Genomic DNA, 6,937 nt, shown 5'->3' on the forward strand with positions numbered 1-6,937 from the left:
CTAAAACAATTAAATAATAACATCAAATATCACCGATAACAAATTACCATAATGATAATGAAAAAGTTTGAAATATTGCAAGAATTACCAAAATATGACATAGAGACTTGAAGTGAACAAGTGCTATTTGAGAAATGGTGCCGACAGATTTGCTCAACACAGGATTGCCTCAAATCTTCAATTTCCAAATGCAGTATCCTTCTCTTCTCTGGTTTTCCACCTAGCCATTACATTAAGCTAACTGCATTCCCTATGTCATGCTCCCCATCCCCATGACCACCTATCAACTACTAATTTGTATTTTTTTAACCCTTCACCCTATTTCCCAGCCCTGCAACATCCCTTCCCCTCTGTCAGTCACCAAATTGTCCTCTATATTTGTGAGTCTGTTTCTGATTAGTTTGTTCTTTTTTTGCCTTAGGTTCCACATATAAGTTCAATCATATGTTATTTATCTTTCTTTGTCTGACTTATTTAACTCAGCATAATAACCTCTAGGTCCATCCATGTTGTTGCAAATTGCAAGATTTTATTTTTTTAATGTCTGAATAATATTTCATTGTATATATGAACCATAATTTCTTTATCCACTCTTCTGTAGATGGGCATTTAGGTTGCTAACCAATGTACTGTATATAAAAAAATAAAGAAAGAAAAGAGTCAGAGATCCAACTTTTAGGAATTAAGGAAGTAAGTCTCCTACCTAAAAAAAAAAAAAAAAGTAACTGGGAGACCTATTGCAACTGTCATGCATTAATGCTGATTTCTAGTCATTAAAATAATCTTATTGTTATTGAACCTCATAAGTATTATTCAATTTTAACATAGAAAATTATTTCTAAGAACAAAATTTTTAAAATGCAATATCTTCAAAGCGCAATAAAGTAAAGCATATTAAAATGAGTTATGCTTGTATAGAAAAAGTGAGTAGAAATTAATGAAATAAAAACCAAAAGGAAAAACAAAACTCAAAGTTTACTCTTTGAAAATATTTATAGCTCTTCATTGAAAATCACAGAACATTGATGAGTTAAAAAAAAAAGATTAATAAAAAAGTAGTCTCTTAATATTATTTTTATTATATTAGAATATTCAAATGTACTAATAAAAACCATTTTCCATAATTGATCTATTACAGCTTCTTTTGATCAGTTGATCCCAGCTGTTTTTTTTCTCTTTTTAGTTAAAATTAACAAACTGTTTCTAAATTTATGTAGTGATCCTAAGAGTTTAGAATAGCAATTATTTTACAAAAAAAAAAAAGAACAAAGCATAACTTGCCCTATCTGATTACAAGGTTTAATACAAAGTTATGATAACAATGTGGTATTTGAGTAAGTATAGGCAAATAGACTAATGAAAAGAATATAAATTCCACAAATAAACTCATACAAATATGGTCAATTGATGTTTGACAAGGTTGATAAGGCAATAAATTGGGAGAAGAAAAGTTTTTCATCACATCGTGCTTGATTAAATAGCATATGGAAAAAAATAGCATTGATTTGTATTTCATATTTAAAAATTTATTCAATGTAGGCAATAGACCTAAACAAGGTAAATATAAAAGTATAATGATAAATCTTCAAGAAGAAACTATAGAAAAGTATTTATAACATTGGGGTTGAAGAATATTTATTAGCCAGAAAATAATAAAGGAAAAGAAATGCCGAATTAGATTTAATTAAAATTTAAAATTTCTGCTTATCAAAGGAGATCAATATATAACTGAACAGGCAAGCCACAAACTGAGAGAAAAGGTTATCAGTACATATACCTAACAACTAATTTGCCTATTGAATTCCTACAATTAAAATAAAAATAAGCAAAGTCTTGAACAGACTCTTTAAAATGAAGTTGTACAATAAAGACATGAACATATACACATGGAAAACTGCTCAACATATATATACATCAGTAATGCAAGTTATAACCACATGCCCATTAGAAAAACTAAATATGCTGGTGGTAGTATAAAATGGTATAACTACTTAAGAAACTTGTTTAACAAGTTCTTATGTAGTTATGTATACACCTTCCCTTTGATCTTATTACTCTGAGTAATAACTTTAAGTAATGAATAAATAAGTAATCAAACAAATAAACAAATCCACAAAAAAAAAGGTTTGTATAAAAATATTCCTAGAAGTTTTATTTATAGCTGTCAAAAAACTGAAAACATGTCAAATGTAGAATAGAATGATGTCCACTAACTACTCAGGAAAAAGAAGAGATGAACTACTTGACACGACCAGCAACATGGATGAATCTAAAAATAAATTATGTTGAGTAAAAAAAAACAGAAACAAAATAATATATACTTAAAAAATTCCATTTATATGAATTTCTATAGCTGGCAAAACTAAACAATATTAATAGCAATCAGAATATTGGTTACTTTTAGTGGTTGTGGTGGGGAGAGTGGTGATTTAAAAACAAGGGAAATTTGTGAGGTGGTAAAGATGTTTTATATCTTGATTGAGGTGGTGGTTACTTGGCAGTTATACTTGGGTATAAAATTCATTACACTGTATACTTTAAATCTTGCATTTTTTTTTGCAGATAAATTACATCTCAATAAAATAAGTCAGACTGCAAAGTATTTTTTTTTGATTTAGCCTTAATTCCAGGGAAAAAGAGAACTGGAAAAAAAAAAGGAGATATACACACATACGCACACATACATACATACATATATATACATTTATCTTCTGACTTAGTATTTACCTAAAAGTTTCTGACATTTTGGCATTCTTAAATATTCTGAATCTCAGAAATATTTGCTAACACTGAAGTAACATATAAACCTATGTGTCCTAATATCACTAGGAAAGCCTAATCACAAATGTAATTATATGGTACCCATTTAACACAGAAGATAACAGGAATTTAAACATTGATTAAATATCTTGTACACTTATGTTCATAGTAGTATTATTCACAACAGCCAAAAGATGGAAACAATCCAAATGTTCACTGATGGATGAATAGATAAACAAAATGTAGTATATACAAACAATGGAATATTATTTAGTCTCAAAAAAGAAGACAATTCTGGTACATGCAAAAACATGGATGGACCTTGAAAACATTATGCTAAATGAAAGAAGCCAGTCACAGAAAAATAAATACTATGTGTCAGGGGTCTCCAAGCCCCAGGTTGCAAACTGGTACCAGTCCATAGGAATTAGGCCACAAAGCAGGAGGTGGGCGGTGAGTGAATGGGCAAAGCTTGATTTGTATTTGTAGCCACTCTCCAGTGCTAACATCACCTCCTCAACTCCACCTGAGATCATCAGGCATTAGATTCTCATAGAAGCACTGGTCCCTGGTACAAAAAAAGGTTGATGACCACTGCTATATGATTTAGTTAGTGTGAAACACTTAGAATAGTTAAATTCATAGAGACAGAGAGAAGAATAGTGATTACCAGGAGCTGGGGAAAAGAAAAATGAGAAAGAGAGTTGTTTAATGGCTACTATTGGGCTGTGTGGGATAACAAAAAATTCTGGAAATAAATGGTGGAGATTGTTGAATAAGAATGTTAATAATTTTATGCCACTGAATTGTATACTTAAAAATGGTTAATATGATAAATCTTATTACAGTAATTTTTAATTGATTAAATTTAGCACCTGGTTCCTAGATGTTTTATCCCATTGCCTTATTCTGGTTATTAGGTAAAATCTAAATTAATTGAAGAGGCAAGATGATTATCATACCCCAGAGTAATCCTCAAATGCCTATAAGGATAAACCCTGCAATGAAGTTTCTATTATCATCTATCCTCAGTTTGAAACACTCCAAATAGTTAGTTCTTTAATATGTGATAGTCTACACATGAAAATACATTTTAAATAACACTAAATACCTTATTTTTCATATATCTCAGTGTATTTTTAATGTTTAATTTGGCTTAAAAATGACAATATTAATTTGATGAAAGTAGTGTGGGAATTACTTCATTCATATAAAATAGATTTAAGAGGAAAAAATCTCATAGTTTACATTTTTGAAAACAGAGTCATGCAAACATTTTTTCATGGAGAATTGGTTTCCATAGAACCTCTGAACATTATTAGTTTAAAAGCTTCTCATGTCCAGTTCATTTGTTATTAGAAGGTGCTAGAGACTAAATTGTGTCCTCCCACCCAAATTCATATGTTGAAGCACTAACCCCAATGTGACTGTGCTTGGAAATAGAATCTTTTTGGAACTAATTAACATTAAATAAGATCATAAAGGTAAGACTATATCTCATAGAGTTAGTATCTTTAAAAGAAGAGTAGAGAGACCAGAACTCTCTCCACACGTGCACACAGTGAGGGAAGGCCACATGGGGACATAGTGTGAAGGTGGTCATCTGAAAGCCAAGAAGAGACCTGTGACCAGAAACAGAATCATGCTAGCAGTTTGATCTCAGGCTTTCAGGCTCCAGAACTGTGAGAAATAACTTCTGTAGTTTAAGCCATTCAGTCTATGGCTTTCTGATGGCATTTCAATAAAAAACAACTTCCAGTTTAAGGATAGTTGATAATTGATAATAAGGTTTCAGAAAACCATTCTTGCTTCATAAGGGCAATAAGTCCGAATATACCAAGTAGTATTGTTAACCCACATATTTATATATTTTTAATATATTATGATGTTAATATGTTTCTATTTACATTATTTTATGAACAGAGTATAATATAATAGCCTTTTCACATGAAAAATATGGAATTTATTTTTTTTAAAAAATTAAAGAATCATTTGTATAACTAAATGATCGGTTCCATAGGTTGATCTTGGAATCATTGTTCTTTTGGGGAAAATCCTTTCATTTTATGGTTTCTGCAGCACTTACCTGGACCAAATCTCAAGTGTGATCTTAAGAGTGCTCCAGAATATAAATCATGCCAAATGGGTAGTAAAAAATGATAGAAAGTAATAACTTGGTTTGCACCATTCTTCTTTCTGACAGTTCATTGTGATATCAGCACTATGAAGGATATAAGTCACAGATCCCTGGTCTACTCATCAACGTTTTTTGAATATACTTCCAGAGTTGCTAAAGGGCACATCAAAATCCACAAAAAGTGGAGAGAACCATAAGATGAAAGAAATTGTGGGTGGGATGCTGTGCATGAAAGAGCCTCAGCTCCTATCCATATCAGCCCCTTCATGGGACTGTTTGAGCACCTTCAAGGCAGGGCACCTAGAACCGATTTCTCACAGAGAGCCAAGGTGGAAGTTGTAATGCCTGTTCTGTCTAGTCTTGGAAGTCGCACACTGTCACAGTCAGTCACCTATCCAACTGATTACATTAGATATCTCTGGTTCACACAAGAGTATGAATGCTAGTAAGTGCGGGTCATTTGGGACCACTTTGGAGCCTGGCTTTCACTCCTGTTGCAACTTCACACCACCTCTTATCTGGGGTCTTGCAGGAGCTGCCCTACTATTACTTCTCTCCTCTTCCTACCAAAGGGAATCTCTTTTTGGCTACTGCAGAGGATATGAAAGGTCCACATTTCCCACTATTTTTTGTTTGTTTGTTTCTTGTTTGTTTGTTTGTTTGTTTGTTCTTGCGAGGCAACCCTTGGTTGACCTCACAGATTTCAAGGACCTTGTCAGCTTACAATCTCTTATTTTTTATTTTTTATGCCTACAGCACCTGGTCTTCCCACGTGGTCTCCCATTTAAGTACTAACCAGGCCCGACCTTGCTTAGCATCCAAGATCAGACGGGATCCGGCTTATTCAGAGTGGCATGGCCATAGACTCCCATTGTTTTTATCCAACACAATTGTCTATTGTGCCTGAATTTTTTCACTCACAACTACTCTAAATTCTCCTAAGGCATTGGGGTGTGTGTGTGTGTGTGTGTGTGTGTGTGTGTAAAATATTTCAACAGCAATTCTACTTCATTAGAAATGAGTGCTCTGACTCCATCCAATTCTCACAGATTCTGATTTAATTGACTTGGAGGGAATTCAGTCAACAGTACTTTTTAAAACTGTCCTTAAATGATGCTAACATGTGGGTTAAAAACCACTGCTTATGCTTGCAAACACAAAGCCAGATGGACTTTTTAGGTAAAATACACAACTCTTAACTGGAGAGATCAATAAATTTTTACCTATGTCTACACCCACCCAGAATGTTCTATTGAACTTCTTTAATAGCAATAAAGGCAGAATCAGCTACTTATTTGGAGAGAGGGAAAAGAGAAAATAAAGAAGAATGTGTGAGAACATGGAATAACACCTCAAAATAGTATCTCACTATAATTTTATCAGATTATAGGCTCTTACGCATCTATGTATTACTCATCATCATATCCAGACCAATGCCAAGGTCAGTGCCTCATGCATATCAGACATATAAAAAGGACATTTGAATTCTAGTACTAAAATTTTCAGCATCTGCCCCCCATCTAAAGAAAGATAAAACAAGGAGAGTAAATATCACAGATAAGCAGAACTGGGAGAAGCCTTAGATATCATCACTCAATCAAAGACTTCACATAATTGAAGAAGTAGATGAGACTCATCTGGGCCATATGTCTAGCTAGTGGCAGGACCATTGTCTGGTCCCAGGATGCCTGCCTTCCTGTTAAAAGACCTTTCCTACATCTCAAAGTCTGCTGGAAAAAACAAGAGCTATTTTTAAAGAACCCACATAAGTTTCAGCTGTTAGATTACTTCACTGTTGATTCAGCATACAAACAAAAGAGTTCCATGGTTCTTATTATTCCTCTGTTGGATTACCAAGATCCAATAATAAAAATTAAAATATCATAAACTCGGTGAGGGGTAAGGGTGAAGAATAAAAAGGAATAGAAAAAATATTGACCTTGGGTAACACTGTCTTCACTTAAAGACTTGCATGTTTAGGACCAGTTCTAAAAAGGGCTTTTGATTCCTTCCAGGCAATCCATACTGGTTCACATTTGT

The 6,937-nt window shown here is 33.0% G+C and overlaps 1 pseudogene; it reads right to left on the minus strand.

The window, feature by feature from the left end:
• Nucleotides 1–5,644: 5,644 nt before the first annotated feature.
• LOC118604578 lies at nucleotides 5,645–5,763 on the minus strand (annotated as a pseudogene).
• Between the last annotated feature and the right edge of the window lie 1,174 nt (nucleotides 5,764–6,937).

Source organism: Rousettus aegyptiacus, unplaced genomic scaffold, assembly GCF_014176215.1.
Source record: "Rousettus aegyptiacus isolate mRouAeg1 unplaced genomic scaffold, mRouAeg1.p scaffold_m13_p_6, whole genome shotgun sequence".
NCBI lineage: Eukaryota > Metazoa > Chordata > Mammalia > Chiroptera > Pteropodidae > Rousettus > Rousettus aegyptiacus.